The 7,642-nt window shown below is 36.3% G+C and overlaps 1 long non-coding RNA gene across 1 annotated transcript in view; it reads left to right on the top strand.

The window, feature by feature from the left end:
* The first annotated feature begins 1,658 nt into the window (after window positions 1-1,658).
* LOC130684261 (uncharacterized) overlaps window positions 1,659-7,642 on the top strand; it is a 209,342-nt gene continuing 203,358 nt past the window's right edge. Inside the window, exon 1 of the long non-coding RNA XR_008998457.1 lies at window positions 1,659-2,375. This is a non-coding gene — a long non-coding RNA (uncharacterized LOC130684261). The remainder of the gene's footprint in view (window positions 2,376-7,642) is intronic.

Raw genomic sequence — 7,642 nt, 5'->3', positions numbered from 1 at the left:
AAATAGTAGCAAACCGAATTCAAAAATACATCAAAAGGATCATACACCATGACCAAGTGGGATTCATCCCAGGGATGCAAGGATGGTACAACATTCGAAAGTCCATCAACATCATCCACCACATCAACAAAAAGAAAGACAAAAACCACATGACCATCTCCATAGATGCTGAAAAAGCATTTGACAAAGTTCAACATCCATTCATGATAAAAACTCTCAGCAAAATGGGAATAGAGGGCAAGTACCTCAACATAATAAAGGCCATCTATGATAAACGCACAGCCAACATTATATTGAACAGCGAGAAGCTGAAAGCATTTCCTCTGAGATCGGGAACTAGACAGGGATGCCCACTCTCCCCACTGTTATTTAACATAGTACTGGAGGTCCTAGCCACGGCAATCAGACAAAACAAACAAATACAAGGAATCCAGATTGGTAAAGAAGAAGTTAAACTGTCACTATTTGCAGATGACATGGTATTGTACATAAAAAAACCCTAAAGACTCCACCCCAAAACTACTAGAACTGATATTGGAATACAGCAAAGTTGCAGGATACAAAATTAACACACAGAAATCTGTGGCTGTCCTATATACTAACAATGAACCAATAGAAAGAGAAATCAGGAAAAGAATTCCATTCACAATTGCATCAAAAAGAATAAAATACCTAGGAATAAACCTAACCAAAGAAGTGAAAGACCAATACCCTGAAAACTACAAGTCACTCTTAAGGGAAATTAAACGGGACACTAACAAATGGAAACTCATCCCATGCTCATGGCTAGGAAGAATTAATATAATCAAAATGGCCATCCTGCCCAAAGCAATATACAGATTTGATGCAATCCCTATCAAATTACCAGCAACATTCTTCAACGAACTGGAACAAATAATTCAAAAATTCATATGGAAACACCAAAGACCCCGAATAGCCAAAGCAATCCTGAGAAGGAAGAATAAAGTGGGGGGGATCTCACTCCCCAAGTTCAAGCTCTGCTACAAAGCCATAGTAATCAAGACAATTTGGTACTGGCCCAAGAACAGAGCCACAGACCAGTGGAACAGATTAGAGATTCCAGACATTAACCCAAATATATATGGTCAATTAATATTTGATAAAGGAGCCATGGACATACAATGGCAAAATGACAGTCCCTTCAACAGATGGAGCTGGCAAAACTGGACAGCTACATGTAAAAGAATGAAACTGGACCATTGTCTAACCCCATACACAAAAGTAAATTCAAAATGGATCAAAGACCTGAATGTAAGTCATAAAACCATAAAACTCTTAGAAAAAAACATAGGCAAAAACCTCTTAGACATAAACATGAGTGACCTCTTCTTGAATATATCTCCCCGTGCAAGGAAAACAACAGCAAAAATGAACAAGTGGGACTATATTAAGCTGAAAAGCTTCTGTACAGCAAAAGACACCATCAATAGAACAAAAAGGTACCCTACAGTATGGGAGAATATATTTGAAAATGACAGATCCGATAAAGGCTTGATATCCAAAATATATAAAGAGCTCACCCACCTCAACAAACAAAATACAAATAATCCAATTAAAATTGGGCAGAGGAACTCAACAGACAGTTCTCCCAAAAAGAAATACAGATGGCCAACAGACACATGAAAAGATGGTCCACATCGCTAATTATCAGAGAAATGCAAATTAAAACCACAATGAGGTATCACCTCACACCAGTAAGGATGGCTGCCATCCAAAAGACAAACAACAACAAATGTTGGTGAGGTTGTGGAGAAAGGGGAACCCTCCTACACTGCTGGTGGGAATGTAAATTAGTTCAACCATTGTGGAAAGCAGTATGGAGGTTCCTCTAATGCTCAAAACAGACTTACCATTTGACCCAGGAATTCCACTCCTAGGAATTTACCCTAAGAACGCAGCACTCAAGTTTGAAAAAGACAGATGCACCCCTATGTTTATCGCAGCACTATTTACAATAGCCAAGAATTTGAAGCAACCTAAGTGTCCATCAGTAGATGAATGGATAAAGAAGATGTGGTACATATACACAATGGAATATTACTCAGCCATAAGAAGAAAACAAATCCTACCATTTGCAACAACATGGATGGAGCTAGAGGGTATTACGCTCAGTGAAATAAGCCAAGTGGAGAAAGAGAAATATCAAATGATTTCACTCATCTGTGGAGTATAAGAACAAAGGAAAAACTGAAGGAACAAAACAGCAGCAGAATCACAGAACCCAAGAATGGACTAACAGGTACCAAAGCGAAAGGGACTGGGGAGGATGGGTGGGTAGGGAGGGATAAGGGGGGAAAGAAGAAGGGGGGTATTAAGATTAGCAAGCATGGGGGGGTGGGAGAAAGGGGAGGGCTGTACAACACAGAGAAGACAAGTAGTGATTCTACAACATTTAGCTATGCTGATGGACAGTGACTGTAAAGGGGTTTGTCAGGGTGGACCTGGTATAAGAGAGATCCTAGTAAACGTAATATTCTTCATGTAATTGTAGATTAATGATAACAAAAAAAAAAGAAAAGGGGTATTACTCCCTGATAGGATAAAACTAACTGTAAATCAACGATTAATGCATGCTTTAAATATCCTTAATTTTGAACATTTAAAGGGTGTCCGATTTTTAGACATAAACATGAGAAATGTACTTCCAAGCATGAAAGTACATTTTTCTGATAATAATATTGCACTTCATTTTCTGCTAATGGAAGTACATTTGGAAGTACATTTTTCTGGTAATATTCCTTTCTCTTAAAAAAAAAACAAGCAGTTCCTGTGTGGTGATCTCCAATAAGTTCTTCACAATGATATAAAGGGCACATCAAAGTGTGGGCAAAGGGTTTGTTTGTGTTTATACAGAGGATCAAAGCCTAATTTGGCTACCCAGAAGACGAATTAAGATACGATATTAAGAAGAACTTCCAACATCAACATTCTCTGGAAGAGTCATTCCAGAAGATGATCATCAAAAAACTTCAACAAAGATCCTGGTGCTGTTGCAGTTGTAGCTGCATTCATCCCACCGGTTCCTGCACTTGTCATTGGAATGAAGAAGGAGATATCTAAGGTAGCCTGTGCATACAGTAAAACAACAAATTTGACTGGATCTATACTGTTGGAACTCAACCAAGAATTAGGAGAAGTGCAAGTTGCAGTGCTCCAAAATCTTGCGACTACAGACTATCTACTGTTAAAAGAACATATGGGATGTGAACAGTTCCCAGGAATGTGTTGTTTTAATTTGTCTGATTTTTCTCAAACTATTCAAATTCAGTTAGACAATATCCATCATATCATAGATAAGTTTTCACAAATACCTAGGGTGCCTAACTGGTTTTCTTGGTTTCACTGGAGATGGCTGGTAATTGTAGGTGTGCTTTGTTTATGTAGCTGTATTCCTATTATGTTAATGTGTGTGCACAATTTAATTAGTAGTTTAAAACCTATACATGCTTATGTTACTCTACAAGAAGATATGTCAAAGAAATAATCAATCTTCCCAAGTTTTCTTCCGCCTGCTACTTCTATAGCTTTTCTTCTTCCTTCCTAATTACAACCCTTAAATAGAATTCGTGCCTCATATCGAATTTACCGAGTATCATAATTCTTCCAAGTGGTAAAGATACCTCAAGACAAATGCTGGGCATAGAAGCCACAGGGCATAAATATGCAAAGAAGTAAAAAGCTAACCTTTTCAAACAATAAGGCTTCTCTCTCACTTACCAACTTTACATCTTCCTGTATGGCCCCAGAAGATGACTGGTTAGCCAGAGACAGGTAAGATTTCTCAAGGGAGGAACAACCTAAGACAGGCACAGTGAGAAATTGGGGATCAACAGAGGTGAGGCTTAGAACCTCACCCCCCCTGTTTTGAGAGAAATCTTCTGCATCCATGGATGTTTTGTTGCCCTTGTCTAGCTTGGATTAATACTTAGTCTATAGGCACACACCTGATCATCTACATTTGCCCTCTTACAGCACTAAACTATGTTTTCTACCTTTATCATACCTACCACTTCAGCATTTTATTAAAAGTAATAATAATAATAATAATAATAATAATAAGGGAGAAATGTGGGATTCACAAAAAATCAAGTATAAAAGTCAAATGAATATTCATATTTGACCTGATTATTTATAGTTCATAATGCGTGATCAAAACCGAAAGTTTCTGTGATGACTGCCCTTGCACTGTTCACCATGTAAGAACTTATTCACTATGTAAGAATTTGTTTACCATGTAAGAACTTGTTCATTATGCTTCAGAAGATTGGAGACTATTGAGAATTAGGCTTGGGGTGGATTAATGATTGTGCATTTAGTCCCCTATACATAATTTTATTGTTGTTAACAACAATTTGATCAATAAATATGAGATGCCCTCTCAAAAAAACAAAACAAAAATAAAATAAAGACCCAACTCTATGTTGTTTACAAGAAACTCACTTTAAATATAAAGACATAGATACGTGAAAAGTAAAGGGATGAAAAAAGATATACTATGCTAACACTAATCAAAAGAAAGCTGGAATAGTTGTATTAATTTTAGAAAAAATAGACTTCAGAACAAGGAAAATTCTGAGGGATAAAGAGGGTCATTATATAATGACAAATGTGGTCACTTCTCCAAAAAGATAGAAGAATCCCTAACTTGTATATACACAACAGAGCATCAAAATACTTGAGGAAAATACTTAACAGAGCTGCAAGTAGAAAGAGGAAAATTCACTATTCTAGTGGAGATTTGATGCCCTTCTGTCAGTAAATGACAGATACAGAAGGCAGAAAATCAGAAAGGATACAGTTGAACTAAAAAACAGCAACAGCCAACTAGATCTAATTGATGTTTGTAGAATATTTCACCCCCCAAATTTTTTAATATATATGCTTCTCAAGTTCACACAGAACATTCACTGAGATAGACCACATTCTGAGCCATAAAATACTAATTTTAACAGATTTTTTAAAATAGAAATCATACAAAGTATGCTCTCAGGCCACACTGGGATTAAACTAGATATCAGTAATAGAAAGAGTTGGAAAAAAAATGTGGAGATTAAACAATATACTTCTAAATAACACATGGATCAAGTCTCTAGAGAAATTTAAAAGCATTTTGAATTAAATGAAAATGAAAATCAACCTATCAAAATGTGTGGCATGTAGTGAAAGCACTGTTTAGAGTGAAACTTGCAGCACTGAATGCATACACTAGAAGAGAAAAAAGATCTAAAATTAGTAGCCTAAACTTCTACCTTAGGAAACCAGAGGAAGAAGTACAAATAGTACAAGTGAAGACTCAAGCAAGTAAAAGAAAAGAAGTAAGAAGAATTACAGCAGAAATCAGTGAAATGAAAAACAGAAAATCAATAGAGAAACCACAAACTGGTTCTTTAAAAAAAATCAATAAAACTGATCTAGTCAGGCTAGGAAAAAAAAGAAGGCACAAGTCGCTAATATCAGCAACAAAAGAGGGGTAACCACTACTAACTCCATGAGCATCAAAAGGATAGTAATATAGAATGTTCTGAACAACCCTATGCCCCTAAATTTGGTAATTTAGATGAAATGGGCCAATTATTTAAAAGATAAAAATTACTAAAACTCACACAAGGAAAAGTAGATTATCTGTATAGGCTTATATTTATTAAATAAATTTGATAAAGGATTAATAACTCTTCAAGAAAGAAAGCACCAATCTTACTACACTGATGGACAGTGACTGCAATGGGGTATGGTGGGGGGACTTGATAATAAGGGTGAATGTAATAACCACATTGTTTTTCTTGTGAAACCTTCATAAGAGTGTATATCAATGATACCTTAATAAAAAGGAAAAGAAAACATCAAGCCCACATGGTTTCATTGGTGAATTCTACCCAACATTTGAAGAAAAAATGATCACAGTCTCTTCCTGAAATTAAAGGTTGAGAGAAAACTTCCTAACTCATTCCATGAGGCCAGCATTAAATAAAACCAGCTAACAAAAAATAAGATAAAGGAAAACTAGAGACCAATATCCTTCATTTACATAGATGCACAATTCCTTAATAAAATATTAGCAAATCAAATCCAATCATGTATAAAAAGGATATTTGCTAATTATATATCTGATAAGGGGTGAATATCCAAAACATAAAAAAACTCATAAAACTCAATACCAAAAAAATTAAAAATTCTGATTAAAAAATGGGAAGAGTACCTGAATAGACATTTTTCCAAAAAAGACATGCACATGGCCAACAGACCATTAGTTCAACATCTCCAGTCTTTAGGGAAATGAAAACCAAAAGCACAATGAGATATAACCTTATACCGATCTGAAGCTAGTACCAAAAAGACAAGAAACAGTAAGTGTTGGTGAGGATGTGAAAAGGGAACCCTCCTGCACTGTTGGTGGGAATGTAAATTGATATGGCTACCATGGAAAACAGTGTGGAGGTTCCTCAAAAAATTAGAAATAGAAATACCATAAAATTCAGTAATTCCACTTCTGGGTATTTAACCAAAGAAAACAGAAACAGTAATTCAAAAAGATATATGCACCCCTGTGTTTACTGCAGCCTTATTTACCAGAGCCTAGACATGGAAGAAACCTAAGTGTCCATGGACAGGTGAATGGATCACTGATGTACATAATGGAATACTACTCAGCCAAAAAAAGGAATGAAATTTTGCCCTTCACAACAACACAGATGGACCTAGAGTGTAGTATGTTAAGTGAAATAAGTCAAACAGAGAAAGACAAATACCATATGATTTCACTTATATGTATAATCTAAAATACAAGCAAATGTACAAACAAAACAGAAACAGACTCATAAACACAGCAAACTGGTGGTTGCCAACAGGGGAGGAGGGGTGGGGTGGATGAAATAGTAAAGGAGATGAAGAGGTTCAAATGTCCAGTTATAAAATAAATAAGTTGTGGGGATGAAAAGCACAGCACGAGGAATACAGTCAGTAATATTGTAATAACTTCGTACAGTGACAGATGGTCAAGGTGAGCATTTTGTATGTATAGAATTGTTAAATCATTATGTTGTACTCCTGAAACTATAGTTTGTCAATTGTACTTCAATAAAAAAGAATTAAAAAAGAAGTCAGGTAGGTGGAAGACATGAGGGAAGTCCACCTTCCCTATGATAGCCCTGCGGGTTTACTTACAAAACAAAAAAACACCTTTTGGTTCTTCCCCTGTGTAGATTATCACTTCTCAGAGTGGAGTCATTGGCCCCTCAAATATATCATTACCTTCCCTCATCCCTCAAGCCATTTCGTCAGAACCTCTGAACAGGGATTTCTTCTTAAACAATCTTTTTACCTATGTATGATACCACACACCCACTCCTCCTGAAACTTCAGCCTTCAAAGCCCAAGCCTTCCAAGATGCCCTCCTTAGCGAAAAACAGTTACCATTTAAGAGGTCTCATTCCCAAGATACAGTCAGGTTCTGTGCTTCCCTTACATAAAAACACATCCAACCTAACTTTGAATTTAAAAAGTCATAAATAGAACTCCTGTTCCTCCTTCTCTACCCCAGCCTCACAGTGAAACACTTCAGAGCCTGCATTCGTTGATGAAGATGATGGCGAAGCAGCACACTGAGGACAATTCTGTTCTGTTG

Source organism: Manis pentadactyla, chromosome 7 (genome assembly GCF_030020395.1).
Source record: "Manis pentadactyla isolate mManPen7 chromosome 7, mManPen7.hap1, whole genome shotgun sequence".
Lineage (NCBI taxonomy): Eukaryota > Metazoa > Chordata > Mammalia > Pholidota > Manidae > Manis > Manis pentadactyla.
Note: the sequence above shows the minus strand (reverse complement) of the source record. Positions and strands in the feature narration are given on the sequence as shown.